This window comes from Sorex araneus, chromosome 1 (assembly GCF_027595985.1).
Source record: "Sorex araneus isolate mSorAra2 chromosome 1, mSorAra2.pri, whole genome shotgun sequence".
NCBI classification, from domain to species: domain Eukaryota; kingdom Metazoa; phylum Chordata; class Mammalia; order Eulipotyphla; family Soricidae; genus Sorex; species Sorex araneus.
In genome coordinates, this window is record NC_073302.1 from 409,383,403 (window position 1) to 409,399,350 (window position 15,948).

Here is a 15,948-nt window from a genome sequence, read left to right on the forward strand (position 1 = left end):
TACTATTCAGTTTTGGGGAAACAGTTTCCCAGTCCCTCTTTATGGATCCAAGAAGAGTTGTCAACTTTTCAGGTCCACGTTTTCATGGTATTTGACAGACTAACAACTTCTAAATTCTTTTGTGTGGAACCCAAAACTATTTATTATTATCTCTGAATTCTTTAAATAGAAATATAGGACTTAGAAATGATGGGAATAAAACAAACATTAGGGGAGATACTAGTGAATCAAATAATTTTTTATGGGATGCACACCCAGAGGTATTTGGGGACCATGTATTGAGGGTTGAACCCAGATCTGTCACCTGTACAGTTATGGTTTTCAGCTCTTTAATAGTTCTCTATCCAACTCAGTGAACTGAATTTTCACTTTCGAAGTACTAAGAAGAATAACCAAGGAAAGACATGCAATATCAAACCTTTAACTTGCAAGAAGATTTAGTCAGCACTATCATTTTTCTGTAGCCAGAAACCAGATATTGTTTCTTATATAGAGTCTTATAACATTGACAAGTATGCATTAGAAAACTAAAAAAAATGTAATTCTTACATTCATAAACTAATTAACTAAAAATATTTGGGAAACATAGAATTTCTAGGTTGGGAGGAATTCAACCATAGCCTATGGTGATGGAAAGTATTTTTATATTTTCCTTGGTATGGCTATTTACTTATCTCCTGCCCTAGCTGATTAAACCAATGATGAGCAACTCATTAAAATGTTGCTTAGGGGTCAATTAGATAGTACCTCTTGGAAATTAAACCTGAAAAAGATGTATAGACAGATTCATAAAGGATGAGAAAGGTAAGCAGAATTAATACTGATGAAGACAATAACTTAAGGCAAACAAAAGGCATGAGAGAAAAGTAATCAGTTAAGCTAAAACTTTGATAAGCTAAAAAAGGATAGATAGTCATACTTAGTAAAATGGAAATGAAACAGATAGTAAGCGATTATTGCCTATCTATCCTTACACTCTATAAGTCTGAGTTCTACTCTGGCTCCTGTTTAAGGGAATTCTATTTCACACCACATGCATCGTATAATAACCTACAATCTAGTTTTTACTTTGTAAACTTATTACAATGAAAGAGCCTAATTAAAGTAAAATGCTTCCTCATTTTATTTATTTTGTGAAACCTAAAACTTAATTTATTTAAATTTTTAATAAGACAAAAAAGAAACTTGCTCTGTGGGTTTTCCATAAACTGAGTAAAACATAATCCCCTCTAAATCGGAATACTTAGATAAAATATGAACTTCATTTGAGCTATGTTCTTTAATCCTGTAGTCTGCTTCATTCATACAACTTCTGTTTAAATTAAAACATATGTTCTAGAAGGACACATCTGAAAAACAAGAAATGAGAACGTGCAAAAGTTTTTTTTACACTTTGAAGAATAAGCACCAGTTGCAAGTAACATATGTGAACTGGGGAAGAAAGTGGTGGCATCTTCGAGAAGTTTTTTGGCTTTCTTTTTTACCCACCACCCATGTAATGCCTGTGAGGGGATGGGAGATTTAGTACTGATAAAATGTGTTATAAGCAACTACAAGGAACTGACTTTTGCATCTCACCAGCTGCAAACAGTGCCTGTGTCTCATTTGATCTTCATGGTGCAAGAATGAATCTCTTCCTCTAAACGGTGTCTCAGGAAAGCCGTAGGCACAGGGAGGCGTGAGGAATTGCTCTTTGCAGGAAAAGGAAAATTAGTTCTAACCTCTGCTCATGGTTTTCCCCCCAACGGTCAGTCTCCCACCCTTACAGAAAAGAATTTCAGGAAGGAGATGAATAGTGAAGTAAGATAAATGCATTTGTAAAATGTAAGGGAAGAAAAGAGTTATAAACTCCACAGAGAACATGGACTTTCCAGAGTGGAGAGAAATAAGTATTCAGAGCAGAACTATGGGAAAATTCTAAAGAGGGAGAACCCACACCATCATGTAAAAAAGACTCTACATCTCAGGAAGAGGTACAGACAATGTCAGATTGGAGAAATGCATGGCCTTGTCTATATGAGTAAGTTTTCTATAGTTTTCTCAAATTTCTCCCAAAAAACCCTGCATACCTGTCATTAACAAGGATGGTTATTATAGCTTTCTTATCTGACTCTAAAATCTTATGCTAAGATTGTTGTCAAGGCAAAGAGCTTGACACTATTGATGGTCTTCTTTGATACTCCTAGTGTTTTGTTGCTATAGGCTGTTCTTCTCCTCCCAGCTGATAGCCTGGGTTGGAGTTTTGCATTTCAGAGGTTTTCCAGATGAGTCCTGTATTTTGAAGGCCTTCATGCCTCTGAACTGATTTGGGCTCCAGTGTCTTTCCCAATACACATCCCGAGGGCTTCCTGAACAGCACTGCCTGTAGCACAATTTATTGGTTGAGGTTTAAAATTCCAAACAGATATTTTTTGGAAAAAAAAAAATCAGGCAGCCACCCGGGTTTCAGTTCTCAAGCAGCAGCCCAGCCCCGAGTCCCAGGAGCCCACCAAGAAGATAATGGAGGCGTGGCCTGTATTTCAGGGGGCGTGGTCTTAAAGGGGGCGTGGCCTCCTGTCAGAGCAGCTGCCGCTACAGCCACAGTTATTATTTTTTTGCCTTAGCATAATAGGTATAATCTTTTTCTTTGAAAATCACTAACCATCTCAATCACTTATGCAAAATAGCCCATAAAGCTTAGCAAAACCTTTGTAAAGAGAACATAGCCTTAAGCCTTCATTAGAGGTCCCACATCAATCAGGAAGAGCGCCTGAGTATAAGGAAGAACTCTAAAATAGAAACAAGGCTGCCATCAGCAATAGCACAACCAGAGCCCCTCCCTTTCCACAGCAAAAAGGAACAGGAATAAACAACTACAACGTTCCAACTCTATACTTCCACAACAATATAAAGAAGCATCGAAAATCCCCTCCACGAAGAGAGGTAGAAGAAAAGATTCCAGAAACGTAAACAGTGGCTACTCACATCTACGACCTCTCAGATAAAGAATTCAGAGAGGAAATCTTGAGGAAAGTCGACGTACTCCAAGCAACCATGGAACAGACATCCAATAAATTAAGGGAGGATATGAATAAAGAACTGGAACGGTCTACCAAGAAAATGCAGGAAGAAATGAGAGCAGAAATTTCAAAGCTACAAACAGAAGTCACACAAATAAAGGAATCAGTAGATGAATTGAAAATCTCAGTAGATGCCCTCAACAGTAGAATGACTACAGCCGAAGACACAAACAGCGACCTTGAAGATGAGCTGCACAAAGCTTACAGACAATAGCAAATAATGGCGAAAGACCTCAAAATGGCTATAGAGCAAATCAGAGTCCTTGGGGATGACTTCAAGAGGAACAACATAAGAATCATTGGAGTGCCAGAAGCAGAGGGAAGTAACCCCAGTGAAAAAAACACAGTCAAAGACATCATTGCTAAGAAATTCCCAGAGCTGGAGAAGGCAGGCATCCAGATCCAAGGAGTCCGAAGAGTACCATCAAAAAGAGACCCAAATAAAAAGACTCCAAGGCATATTATAGTCAAAATGACGGATGCTGTGGATAGAGACACAATTCTGCAAGCAGCAAGGTCAAAGAAGGAAATCACATACAAAGGAGCACCCCTCAGATTTACAGCAGATCTGTCAGAAGAAACCCTCCAAGCCCGAAGACAATGGTGAGACACAGTGAAAAAAATCAATGAAATGAACGCCTCACCAAGAATACTTTATCTGGTTAAACTCTCACTCAAACTCGAAGGAACCATACACTATTTCTCGGATAAACAACAGCTCAGGAACTTCATAGACTCAAAACCAAACTTAAAAGAAGGTCTAAAGGGGCTACTGTAAGACTAGGAGGAACCCCATAAGTACAACAAACCCCACAGAAAGATGACACAAAACCCAATGACAATAATCTCTCTCAATGTCAAGGGCCTAAATGCATCTATCAAGAGACACAGAGTGGCAAAATCGATCCGGAAATTAACCCCAACATTCTGCTGCTTGCAAGAAACACACCTGAACAATTAGAGTAAACACAGACTCAAAGTCAAAAGTTGGAAAACAATCCTACAAGCAAACAACTCCCTTAAAAAAGCTGGAGTGGCCACCCTAGTATCCAACAACATAGATATCAGGTTGAAAAAGATTAGAAGGGACAGTGAAGGTCATTTTCTATTTATCAAGGGAAATGTAAAACAGGAGGAAATCACACTCTTAAACAAATATGTACCTAATGAATGACTAGCTAAATATTTAAAACAACTCCTAATAGACGTTAAAGAGGACATCACTAACAGCACAATAGTAGTCGGAGACTTCAATACGGCCATATCACCTCTGGATAGATCGACAAGAACAAAACTCAGCAAGGAAACAGTGACTCTGAAAGAAGAAGTTGAAGAGAGAGGACTAATAGACTTATACACAACTTTACACCCCCCAAAAGAAAGAATACACATTCTTTTCCAGTGCACATGGAACATTTTCCAAAAAATACCATGTACTGGGCCCCAGAACATACATCAATAGAATTGGAAATATAGAAATTGTATCAAGCATTTTTTCAGACCATGATGCGCTGAAGACAGAAGCTAAACACAGACAGACATGGAGAACCAAATCAACACCTGGAAATTGAACAACTCAACGCTGAACAATGAGTGGGTCAGGAAGGAAATCAAGGAAGAAATCAAAAGATACTTAGAAACAAATGAGAATGAAGACACGAGCTACCAAAACATATGGGATGCAGCTAAAGCCATGTTAAGGGGAAAATGTATAGCTCTCCAAGCTTTCCTCAGGAAGGAAGAAAGGGCCCACATAGATAGCTTGACATCACGGTTCAAGACCTTAGAAAAGGACCAGAAAAAGGAACCCAAACCAAACCGAAGGGAAGAAATAATAAAAATTAGAGCAGAAATTAATGAGATGGCACTGGTGAAGGGATGGGTATTCGAGCATTGTATAACTGAGATTTAAACCTGAAAACTTTGTAACTTTGTAACTTTCCACAATAAAAAAAAAATAAAATAAAAAAAAAATAAAACCCTTGACAGGAAAAAAAAAAAAAAACTTTAACAAAACTCTTAAAATAGCAAAAGTATTTAAAATGATATTATTGTTTCTACCTGTCTTAAAGAGAAGTGTAAGAGTCTGAGAGATAGAACAGGAGTCACCCTTTTGCCTTGACTGACACTGACTTTTGTTCAATGCTGACACATCCATTCCAAGAATCTCTGGCACAAAAACCAAACACAGAGCTAGGAGCAGTCTCTAAGCACACCTGGATATGACCCAAACTTCCTCTTCCCCCATAAAAAGTGCAAACAATGGTGCACTGAAAATTTCATTATATGTGATGCTATAATGTCCAGGAGTGATAATATCAGTTAGAGGTTTTTATATAATAGACATTTAGGCTGGGTATTGCTAAAGAATAATAGTAACAACAACAATAATGAAAATTTATTAAAAAAAAAAGAAATTAATGAGATGGGAACCAAAAAAAACAATCTGAAAGATTAATGAAATAAAGAGCTGGTTCATTGAGAAAATAAATAAGATTAATAAACCGCTATCAAGACTCACAAAAAAAAGAGAGAACCCTAATCAACTGAATCAGGAATGAAAAGGGGGACATCATAACAGAAACCAGTGAGATTCAAAAGATCATCAGAGACTACTTTAATGGTTTATATGCCACAAATCAAGAGAACTTAAAAGAAATGGATGAATTCCTTGATTCTCACAATCTCCCAAGACTGAACAAAGAAGACTTGGAATACCTGAATAGACCCATTAATATTAAGGAAATTGAAACTGTGATAAAAAATCTCCCCAAAAACAAAAGCCCAGGTCCAGATGGATTCACTGGCGAATTCTTCCAAACATTTAAAGAAGACCTGTTGCCAGTTCTCCTCAAGATTTTCCAGGAAATTGAAAAAACAGGGACTCTCCCAGTTTCTAAGAAGCACACATCTCCCTAATACCAAAAGCAAATAAAGACACCACTAAGGAAGAAAACTATAGACCAATATCCCTGATGAACACCGGTGCGAAGGTCCTCAACAAAATATTAGCAAATAGGATCCAACAACTCATCAAAAACTTCATACACAGTGACCAAGTGGGATTCATCCCAGGGATGCAAGGATGGTTTAACATACGGAAATCAATGAACATAATCCATCATATCAACAAAAGTAAAGATAAAAACCATATGATCATATCAATAGATGCAGAGAAAGCATTTGACAAGATCCAACGTCCGTTCATGATGAAAACCCTCACCAAAATGGGTTTTGGAGGAACTTGTCTCAAGATAGTCAAAGCCATCTACCACAAGCCTATGGCAAGCATTATCCTCAATGGGGAAAAACTAAGGGCCTTTCCTCTAAGATCAGGCACAACATAAGTATGCCCACTCTCACTACTTCTCTTCAATATAGTACTGGAAGTACTTGCGATAGCTCTTAGACAAGAAAAAGAGATTAAGGGCATCCAGATAGGAAAGGAAGAAATCAAACTCTCACTATTTGCAGATGATATGATACTATATCTAGAGAAGCCTAAAGCCTCTACTAAGAAACTCTTAGAAACAATAGACTTATACAGTAAAGTTGAAGGCTACAAAATCAATACACAAAAATCCATGGCCTTCCTATATACAAACAATGAGGCAGAGGAAAGGGACATAAAAAAAGCAATCCCATTCACAATCGTGCCCCAGAAAATCAAGTACCTCTGAATCAGCTTTACCAAGGAAGTAAAGGACCTCTACAAAGAAAACTATAAAACGCTACTCCATGAAATGAAAGAGGACATGAGGAAATGGAAACAGATACCCTGCTCATAGATAGGGAGAATCAATATTGTCAAAATGGCAATATTCCCCAAAGCATTATACAGATTCAACGCAATCCCTATAAAAATACCCATGACATTCTTTGAAGAAATGGATCAAGCAATGCTAAAATTCATATGAAACAAAAAAAGCCCACGGATAGCTAAAACAATTCTTGGGAAAAAGACGATGGGAGGCATCACCCTCCCCAACCTCAAACTATACTACAAAGAGGTAACAATTAGAACAGCATGGTACTGGAACAGAGGCAGAGCCACAGATCAATGGAACAGGGTGAAATATCCCTACACACAACCCCAAATGTATGATCATCTAATCTTTGATAATGGAGCAAGAGATGTGAAGTGGAGCAAGGAAAGCCTCTTTAACAAATGGTGCTGGCACAACTGGACAACCACATGCAAAAGAATGGGCTTAGAACTCGACCTGACACCATGCACAAAAGTCAGATCTAAATGCATTAAAGACCTCAACATCAGACCACAAACCATAAGGTACATCGAAGACAACGTTGGCAAAACCCTCCACGATATTGAAGATAAAGGTATCTTCAAAGATGACGTGCAACTGGCCAACCAAGTGGTAGCAGAAATAAACAAATGGGACTACATTAAACTACAAAGCTTCTTCACCACAAAAGATACAGTGACCAGAATACAAAGACAATCTACAGAATGGGAAAGGATATTTAGGACGGATGACTGGTTAAAGAAACTTTAGTACATCTGTACAATGGAATACTATGCAGCTGTTAGGAAAAAAATGAGGTCATGAACTTTGCATATAAGTGGATCCGCATGGAAAGTATCATGCTAAGTGAAATGAGTCAGAAAGAGAGAGACAGAGAGAAAGATTGCATTTATCTGTTGAATATAGAAAACAGAGTAGGATACTAACACCCAAGAATAGTAGAAATAAGTACCAGGAGGTTGACTCCATGGCTTTGGAAGCTGGCCTCACATTCTGGGGAGAGGGCAGCTCAGATAGAGAAGGGAACGTCAAGTAAAATGTGGTTGGAGGCCAGGTGGGGAAAGGATGATGCGTGCTGATTGTAGACTAGAGACTGAACACAATGGCCACTCAACATCCCTATTGCAAACCACAATACCTAATTAGAGAGAGAGAACAAAAGAGAATACCCTCCCACAGTGGCTGGGTAGGGTGGGGGGAGATGGGATTGGGGGGTGGGAGGGATGCTGGGTTTATTGGTGATGGAGAATGGACACTGGTGAAGGGATGGTTTCTCGAACATTGTATGAGAGAAACATGAGCACGAAAGTGTATAAATCTGTAACTGTACCCTCATGGTGATTCACCAATTAAAAAAATAAATAAATTTTAAAAATAAAACTATAAGAAAAAATATTAGAAAATTTTAAGAGTTAGACTCAAAAATAATTGGATATTGAAATAGTCATTAAATATCTTATTGATAATAATGTTAAAAATCAAATGCTTTTTCAATATTTTATTAATATACTTGATTTTTATATTTCTTTTTTGATGTGATTTATTTCATTAGTTAATTTGTATAGATTAGAATATTCTATCTCCCTGAGATGATACTTTTTTGATATTTATGTGTCTCTCTTTGTACTGCTGCAATTAGTTTGCCAATATTATGTTGAAAATTTCTCATTTAAAGTTGCCAGTGATATTTACTTGTAGTGGTGGAGTGTGTGTGTGTGTGTATGTGTGTGTGTGTGTACTGACCCTTTTGGGTTTACAGAATAGAATGACAATGGGCTCTTGAAACATACTTAGGAATTTTGACCCTTTGATTTTTTTTATAAAAATTTGAGCAAGATACATATGAATTCTCTGAAAGCTTTGTGACATTCACTGGTGAAGCCATCTCTTCTGTGCTTATATTATTATAGATATTTTATTATGGTTTTGATTTATGTGTTTATGATGATCTCATTTAAACTATTTATTCCTGGTTAATTCTTGAAATGTTGTATGAGTCTAAAATTTGTTCATGTCTTCTAGATTTTTTAGTTTACTTGTCTATTATTCATAGAATCTTTTTTGATTCTGTGTATTCCTTTCTGTTTTAGAAAAATACATAAATTTTGTTGGCCCTTTTGAAGAACATGTTTTTGGTTACAGTGATCTTTTGAGTCCTATTTTTTATTGTCACATTGATTCAATTATATCTTTTATTATTTCCATTTTTCATAGACTTTAGGTTCTGTGTTTACCCTTTTCTAAGTCCTTCAGGTGTAAGGCTGCAAATACATGGGCATATATATTGCTTTAAACTTAACTCTTGATACAGTTTTTGCTACATTTCATACGGTCTTATTTTTAGTCTTCACATGTTTAAGGTCTTTTTTGTATTTTCCTTTTATTGCTGATATCTTAGTCTTAAGCCATTATGATAGTACTTGAATTTACTTCAAGTCATTTACTTATTATGTGCACTTGATATAAATGTGTATTTATTTCTTCAGGGTTTGGAAATTTTTGTATATAGTAAGCCCTTATCATTAATTACTTACTTTCATCTAAGTAATTTATTAATATGAATTTATTGATATTGATATGACTCTTGATATGAATGATCTGTCCATTGCTGCCTTGAGTACTATGTTGAGATTTAGAATTATTGTGATATAATCAATGTATTGCATTATAATCGATTTACGGTTCATTAATAATTCTTTTGTCTTTTTAGTTGCCCCCATGTTGGGTGTATAAACACTATTGACCATTATATCTTTGATGAGTTGATCTCTTGAACGTTATATAACATAAATCATTGTTTCTTTTGTAGTAGAAAGTTTATTTTATCTTGTATAAGAAAACAGAATAAAAATTGATTATATGTTATAAAATTGATTATATGTTATAAATAAATCAGCATTAAAAATAAAATACAATTTTTGACATTTAACACTAAAGAAGGACTGGAGTGATAGCACAGCAGGTAGGGTGTTTGTCTTGCACACAACCGACCTGGGTTCGATTCCTCCATCTCTCTCAGAGAGCCCGGCAAGCTGCTGAGAATATCCTGCTTGCACGGCAGAGCCTGGCAAGCTACCTGTGACATGTTCGATATGCCAAAAACAGTAACAAGTCTCACAATGGAGATGTTACTAGTGCCCGCTCAAGCAAATCGATGAACAATGGGACAACAGTGCTATAGTGCTACAGTGCAACATTAAAGAAAATTTTAGAGTCTCAGCCCGGGCCGAAGCGGGCTCCGGCCGAGTTTCGACCCGGGTGCCCATGCCTCTGCACAGCCGGTGGATGTGGAACGAGCAGGAACCAGAGACAGCTTTAGGATTTGGGGTTCCAGCAAGTGCTTGCAACCATGTATGGATACTGTGAACTAAGCTTTTGCTACATGCTGTTCCAGGAAGAGAAATGATTCATTTTCCAACTTAAATCTCCGCGGACTTAAGAAACTGTAAACCGCGCGACCGCTACCGGGGCTGTGCGACATTTTATCTCTTCATTCTCATCAGTGGAAAACTTATTATCAAATATTTCCTTGTTAATAGAGCTGTATTCTTGGGGGATAAATTCCAACAAAAATAGTGAGTCTGTTTTGAAACTCCAACAACAATAGTGAGTTGTGCGTTGAAATCTGGAATGTAATCAAGGTAAAGAGAAAAGGAAGTGAAATTATCAGTCACGCACGGGGGGGGGGTTCGGGGGTTCGGGGTGGGATGTAAACTGTTTTTTTTTTTATTGGTGGTGGAATATGGGCAATGGTGAAGGGATGGGTGTTTGAGCATTGTATAACTGAGATATAAGCCTGGGAACTTTGTAACTTTCCACTTGGTGATTCAATAAAGTAAATTTAAAAAAAAAGAAAGAAAGAAAATTTTAGTTGACTACATGTAACTCACTGATGGGATTACACGGCTGCTGGGGCAGTTTGTGGGTGTGGTTGCCCAGCTACTGGAAAATTTAACCCCATCAATAGCCAAGATCCAGAGACTATAAAACAGAGCTCCCAGAAGAGAGTGACACAGGCTTTCCTGCCCTCACTCCGCACTCCTAGCTGTCTTCATCAGTGCCCTTTGGAGGGGGGCAGGTTGAGTTTCCCTACCCACCCCAACCAGAGCCCCAGCAGCCGAAGACCTCTGGAACCCAGCCACAACCATGCTGGCCCCATCAATAAAGGTCCCAACAAATCAAGGCCCCTCTCCACATTCTCGGATGAGCCTCACACATGAAGGAACTGGCAGAGGAACACAGGTGTGCGGAACCCAGGGCTGAGATCTCTATGTCTGCTTGTATTGGGACTGGGCCTCCTCCACCCAGATCCCCCATTCTCCAGTAGCTAGGCAGTCACACTCACAAACTGCCCCTGCAGCCATGTAATCCCATCAACAGCCAAGATCCAGAGACTATAAAACCAATCTCCCAGAAAAGAGCAACGCACGACCTCTTATTGTCTAGTTCTCCCTCTCAGAGAACCTGGCAAGCTACCAAGAGTATCCTGCCAACATGGCAGATACTGGCAAGCTCCCCGTGGCATATTCGATATGCCAAAAACAATAACAATCACTATATCACTGTCATCCCATTGGTCATCGATTTGCTCAAGCGGGCACCAGTAATGTCTCCATTGTGAGACTTGTTGTTACTGTTTTTTGGAATATCGAATACAGCTCAAGTAGCTTGCCAGGCTCTGCCATGCAGGTGAGATAGTCTCAGTAGCTTGCAATGCTCTCTGAGAGAGACAGAGAAATCGAACCTGGGTTGGCTGTGTGCAAGGCAAATGCCCTACTCGCTGTGCTATCACTCCAACCCAGATGGTCCCATTTCCATTATCCTGAAAGAGCCTCCAATGTGGCACCATTAGGAAGGACAAGTAAAGAGAGGCTTCTAAAATCTCAGGGCTAGGACGAATGCTTGAGCAAATCGATGAACAGTGACAGTGACAGTGATACAGTGATATATGTAATTCAAGAATAATTCATAAACTACACTAAGCAAAGAAGATTTCAATTTAGAGAGATGAAGATAGCTAATTCACGAAAGATTTTAAGATTATAGGAAATTAGAAAACATTTATATAATTTTCCCACTGTACTTTTTGATGCAATTAGAAAATGAGGTAGTAAGCAAACACTCTATTTAAATAACTAAGTCCTTTGGGGGAATAATACATATATTATTTTATTATATAAAAAGTATGACTTAAACATAATTTGAATATATAGTTTATTTAGCATACAGTGTTAACACAGTTGGAAACATACTTAAGAGAAAATAAAGTTAAACTCATAGCTCAGATCATATTTGCAAACTTAAAAAGTAAAATCATTTTTAAGTAAAAATCACAGATATTCTTTTTTTAAAATTGTATTTTATTGAATCACCTTGAGATACAATTACAGGCCTTCGTGTGGGGGTGGGGCGGGAAAGGGGGCTATACTGGGGAGAATCACAGATATTCTGTAGCACAGTTGAGTTTAATTCATAGCAGATTGTTAAAACAAATGTATACAGCTTTTTCAGCTCCATACTCAAAGTTCCACGTTGATAACTCAAAATTTGTAATGACCTATGACTTTACAACATAAAAATCAGCAATTACTACAAATCAGATCTTCCTTCCTCCTTTACTTGGAGTCAGACTTTTATTGGAGTATTATTAGCACATATGTTACCATTTCAGTACATAATGTTTTCTAATATAATCTTTGAAGAAGATTGGTATACATAAAGTGCCCTAATCTAAATTTGGAAAATAGTCTTAAGCAGAAAAACTGCAACTAGGAAAAATTATAGATTATATATTATTTTATTTCAGCTTCATCAACTGGAGCCTGATATTTATTTCAAGTTCATATTATGTTTAGTATTTTTTTCCTGAAAGAATTTATATTCTTATGATTATGAAGTATATTTCCTGCTTCTGGTTATTTCCAGTTTTTTGGAGTCAATTTTTTCTGAAATTAGTGAGAACCATCCTGTTACTTTCTATTGATTTTGTTTGGGGTGGGTGTGTACGAGGAAGTGCTCTGCAAATACTTAGTGACTACTCAATTACTGAAAGTCACTCCTGGTGGTGCTTGGAGGACAATGTCAAACTGGGGATCAAACAAAGGTCACATACTTACAAAAGATGTTCTCCAACCCTTTAATCTATCTCCCTGGGTCTTCATCCCTTTATGCTTGTCTTTACTTCATTCCTCATCACTTTTCTTTTAACCTGAATTTTTATATCAAAGGAATTGTACAAGTTTAAAATACTGTATTTTATTGTGCTTTTTGCTTTTGCCTGTTATTTATATAGTGATATTCTATATCTGCAGCTTAGTATATATTATTAATTTAAAATTTCATTGTTGCCACAAATATTTCTTTAGCCCCATTTTTTTCTTTTCTGGTATTCCAGAAAAAAATACTATTGCATGTTCTGTTGTTTTTCACTGCTATTAAATTTCAGATTGTGTAGTTTTTATTAATCATTAATGCAATGAACTGTTTCCTCAAATTGAATTCATGGACCTTGCAATTCTTGACAGGTTCATGCAAGGCTTTTTTTTTTTTTTTCTTTTTGGGTCACACCAGTGATGCACAGGGGTTACTCCTGGCTTTGCACACAGGAATTACTCCTGGTGGTGCTCTGGGTACCATATGGGATGCTGGTAATTGAACTCAGGTCAGTCGTACAAGGCAAACACCCTACCCGCTGTACTATCACTTTAGCCCCATGTAAAGCATTCTTGATTTTTGTTAGAGTGGTTTTGGTTTCTAGCACTTCTGTTTATGTATGGGTTCCAATCTCTCTGATTACAGTACCCATCTCTTTTTCTTATTCATCGTGTGCTTGAAAGTATTAATACAATTATACTTCATTTGCTGTCTAAACATTCTAATATCTGTGTCATATCTGAGTCATGTTATGATGCTTACTGTGTCTCTTCAGTTGATCTTCTTCCCTTTTGGCAGGCTTCAGATTTTGTTATTGAAAGTTGGGCATTTGTATAGAACATTGGGAAATATAATAATAGGCATTTAGTATTTAGTATGAGAATTGTATTGTTATTGCCACCAGTTACAGGATCCAGAGTTTTCGTTTTCGCCACTGTTCTTGTTTTTATATTTCTTTTTTTAAAAAAAGTAATTGTTTTTTGGTCCCCTTCCACAGTGCTCAGGTTTTATTCCTGTTTCTATGATCAAGGATCACTCCGTGGGCTCAGGGAACTATGTGTGGTTCTGGGGCTCAAACTCGCAGTGGCCTCATTCAAGGAAAGTGCCCTACTCACTGTACTATTGCTCCTCATTCCTTACTTTTAACTTCAGGCTTTCTTAAGAATGTTTCCTCAGAGTTTGTGTGTACTGGCTGTATTAGCTAAAATTCACTGTCAGTGTATTGATTGTGGAGTTTTAAGGTATCAGAGAGTGACTGACCTGTATTTCAGTGCTGTGACATTCACACATTTTCCCAATGTATAGATTTTTAGGAAGGTGTCTACCACTATTTCCTGAGTCTGAACCCTTGGTCACTAAGCATTTACCCTATTTTGATGAGGTGAAAAGTCTGGAAGATTCTGGGAAGAAAATATCTTCTCCAAACAGTTTTACAGAATCCTCTCTAGGATAAAATAAGCATCTGTAATAGAGAAAAATCTAACTTTGCTTTTCAATGATTAATTTCCCCTCTTTTTGCTAGAAGAACTAGGGGATATTTCTTGAACCCCAACCTAAGAACTTGACAGATTATTAGGTCAAGGGGAGAATACCAAAATATGACTCAGGAATTCATCGAAATTACATTTATTTATTCATTTTTATTTTTTTCTCTTTTTTAAATTTATTTTTAATTTTTTATTGAGTCACCATGAGATACAGCTACAAAGATTTCATGATTGAATTTCAGCCATACAATGATCAAACACACATCCATCCACCAGTGTAACTTTCCCACGGCCAATGTCTCCGGTATTCCTCCTTCCACCCCCACTCCATCCTACCCCCTGCCTCTATGGCAGGCAGTTTCCTTCTTACTCTCTCTCTACATTGGAGGCTTATGGTTTATAATACAGATACTGAGAGGCCATAACATTTGGACCTTTGCCTACTTTCAGCACACATTTCCCATCCCAAGTAATCGCTCTAACCATCATTGACTTCGTGGTCCCTTCTCTATCCCAGCTGTCTTCTCCCTCAGCGCTTGAGGCAGGCTTCTAATCATGGACCAATTCTCCTGGCCCTTGTCTCTCCTTGGGTGTTAGTATCATACTATGTTATTTTATATTCCACAAATGAGTGCAGTCTTTCTATGTCTGCCCTTCTCTTTCTGACTAATTTCATTTACCATGATACTCTCCATGCCGATCCACTTATGAGCAAATTTCATGGCTTCATATTTTTCTAACAGCTGTGTAGTATTACATCATGTAGATGTACCATAGTTTCTTTAACCACTTTAATCAGTCATCTGTTCTCAGACATTTGAAAATAACATGAGCATTTCTTAAAAAAAAAAAAAAAGCAACTAGAAATTAAGCTTCCATATGACCCAGCAATACCACTTTGGGGAATATACCCCAGGGGTGCAAAAAACACAATAGAAATGACATCTGCACTTGTGTATTCATTACAGCACTGTTCACAATAACCAAAATCTCAAAATTACATTTAAGTAATTTTGTTTACTGCTTTCTTGCACCACCTGTTCTCTATTCCAGATAAGCAAATTTCAGGTATTATTTCCTCATTGTGACACTTGTATTTCCATACTGGAGAGTGATAGTTTGTTGCAAGACCACTTGTAAGTCCAGGGGAACTGTTGATTTCCAATTTCTATAGCTTTTTCTTGTTGTAAGAAAATGGTGACAACTTTCAAACTCAATTCATGTTGAAACTGAAACCAGAAGCTTTATGGCAGAAAAAGTAAAAATATAAAAATATAAAATGTAAACAAGCTTTAGCAAAAAGATGGATAGACAAAATCAATCTTGGAGAAAACATATTTGGTGAATATTTATTTGCAGCCTATATGGTAACCAAATATACATTTCTATAAAATACAAATAAATAATTATAGATAAGATTAATATAAACAAATGAATAGAAATGTGACCAATCATCCTACTTACTATTTTGTCATTCAGTTT